This window comes from Lycium ferocissimum, chromosome 5 (assembly GCF_029784015.1).
Source record: "Lycium ferocissimum isolate CSIRO_LF1 chromosome 5, AGI_CSIRO_Lferr_CH_V1, whole genome shotgun sequence".
NCBI classification, from domain to species: Eukaryota; Viridiplantae; Streptophyta; class Magnoliopsida; order Solanales; family Solanaceae; genus Lycium; species Lycium ferocissimum.
Window position 1 is genome coordinate 52,027,630 of NC_081346.1, and position 3,122 is coordinate 52,030,751.

The following is a 3,122-nucleotide window of genomic DNA, read 5'->3' on the forward strand; positions in this document are numbered from 1 at the left end:
ATTTGAGTTCACCACCTCAATTCACCCGAGGTGGGCCCACAGAATCCGAGACCTCTTACTATGGCCTTGTTTGACTAGTTCCTACTCGGTCTTAAAGAAATTTCCGATAAATGCTCGGTTGTCAAATGATAAGTGTGTGAGTCCATAATATATGTTGTGATATGTGTTATGATTCTTAAAGTATGATTTGATATGACAATCGTGCCATCCCAAAAAAGGGCATATATATATATACACTATGATTGACGTCCGACTTCTCTGGAAAAGATACCGTTTATTTAACCGCCTATCTGTTAAAGAACGACCATTCTGACTATACCGTTGAATCCCATGGTATATTTGTTATGTACGGACAATCTCAGCAAGTCTGCCTGACATAACCCGTCGCGATTTATGAAAGGTACGTTCTATGGCTTAAAGTTTGGTTTGTTTGTTGAGTCTGGATTTATATGCATATGTTTCCGCACTACTCTGTTCGTGCAAGTTACAGTATGTCTTTTCACTGAGCCCGGGCCAGGACATGTTCTCGTGCGCACTTCTTTGCATTATTCACCGAGTCCCTCGTACTCGCGGGCCGGGACACGTTATCTGTTTATGATTATGATATGATGATACGGGGATGGTGGCCAGGATGGCACATGATTATTATTCACCGAGACCCGCGGTAGAGGGCCGGGACACGTCATGTACACATGATATATGATTCTGACATGCATGATTCCATATTACCGAGTCCCTTAATAAAGGGCCGGGACACGTTATCTATACATGTGTTATATGATTTTGTTATGCATGATCTCACCTACCGAGTCCCTTATCAGAGGGCCGGGACACGACATATGTTCATATGATGTTACATGATCTGATATGCATCACTTACCTTTTGGCACTATGTTTTCTGAGGTCTCGGACAAGGTATTACTTTTGTACTTCGGACTCTGACTATAGCTTCGTCTGTTCCATGTCCGTACTCCTATTCTTGACTATGATTATACTTATTACTTTTCCGCTTTGCATACTCGGTACACTTTCTCGTACCGACCGCATTCTTCGGGGGCCGCGCTACATGCCCGCGGTACAGACGCGCCGCGTGATACGCCGCCAGTTTAGGACATCGGTTTTGTGTCTGAAGAGCTCCCTTTGATCCGGAGCTGATACTTTTGGTATATATCTTCTGTTGTTTGTCTACTTTGTACACATGGTCATTTGGGTACGGCGGGGCCCTGTCCCGTCTTCTGATTCTGTTCTGTATGTTAGAGGCCTGTAGACATGTTTGTGGGTTGTGGGTTGCCATTGTTCGGGTAAGTATGTCCGAGTTTGCGATCCGAGTATCTCTCGTTTATTATGATAGCCCTAACGGCTTATGTACGTGGTTTAAGTATGTATATATTTCCGTGCGATGTAATTTATATACCGTATGAGTTTGGTATGCGGATCTGTCGGTAGGTACGTATGGGTGTCCGCTTAGGACACCGGTCGCGGCCACGGGGTTGGGTCGTTGACGATGCCAACAATGTATCTATATCACAATACCAACGCTGGTATGCCAACAATGTATCTATATCACAATACCAACAGTAGGTATGCCAACAATATATCTGAACCACAAATACCACAAAGGTTATGCCAATAATATATCTGAACCAAGACGGATAACGAGATCTAATCTCTATCAACAACTCATGGCATCGAGCCAACACAATAGAACTGTCAAGCACAACACAATGGAGTGGCTAGTCCCAACACACAACAGGTCAATAAATCAATATACATTATTTCCACTTCCTTAAATCTTCCTATTAGCTTAGAACAAGTAATCTCACCTTACACTCACAATCATTCGTCACAACTCTTTTTAGAACTCGATCATAATAATTGGTGCATTTTATCCTCCTATTTATCAACTAGGTTCACTATTAATGGCATAACACAATAATCACATATTATGGGAATTTCTCATCATTAGACACAACAATAGGTTTCACCTGCTACTTCCAAGTCACATATATCCACCGATATTAAAGAAAAATCACATCAAACAATCTAAGGAATCTACAGGCCACAAGCTCGAATACACAAATCACACAACAATACCATCCTAAGATTCTATCCCAAATCTCCAATTCCTATACATGCATTCTCCGTTCCTTCTAATACACGAATATATGAAACTAACCGGAGTCTATCGAAAGGGAAGCCATAACCTACCTGGCAGCCGAACAGGTGCCACGAACCCACACGTTGCCTTGTCTTTTGAAGCGTCTCCAAATAATCAAACTCTATCACATATGAATTCTATGTATGAAACCATGAATAATGATACCCCATACTGGCTACTTTCTATTCGAGTCAAATTCCAATCCTTAATTTAGGAAAAATGGGCCCCAAGGGCAAAACGGGAATTTTATGACCAAAATATCAAATTCAATACTAAAAGGTCAAAACCCATTACTTTAATCATAGGAATACTCAATTAATTCTCAAAATCATCATTTATATGAAAACCCCCAAATTTGGGTCTAAGAACCCTAACTTTGATTCAAGAATTTCAACTCTAGAATGGAAGATTATTGGTTTACAAGCCTAGATATATCATTAGCTAGCATAAACAGCAACATTAACATCATTTATTCACAATCTAGGAAGCCAATTCATTTTGAGAACCTTTTCAAGAAAACCCCCCATAAATCCTCTTTGATTCTGTGAGTTCTATGGTTATATTAACGATTAGAAGGTGAAACTAAGTATAAGGTTAAGAACTTTACCTTAGGAAGAAAATGGCTCTCCAGACCTTCAAGTCGTCTCCAAGAGTGCTTACACGAGTTTTAGAAGTTATGGGAAATGTCTAAGGTTTTATGAAATAAAAACGGTATTCTGGTACAGTTATGCAGCTACAGCGGCCATCGTGCCGCCCCAGCGGTACCGCACCAGCGGTGCTCAGACCGCTATGGCGGTCTAGCTAGAATTCAACTCGCCGCTGCAGCGGCAAACATCGGTGCCGCTACAGCGGTCCTGGTGCCGCTACAGGGGCCACCAGATACTAGAAATTTTTCCCAAGTTTCACCATTTGATCCGATTTTTCGACTAGTCCCCGAGGCCATCTGCTCACATACCATAGACAT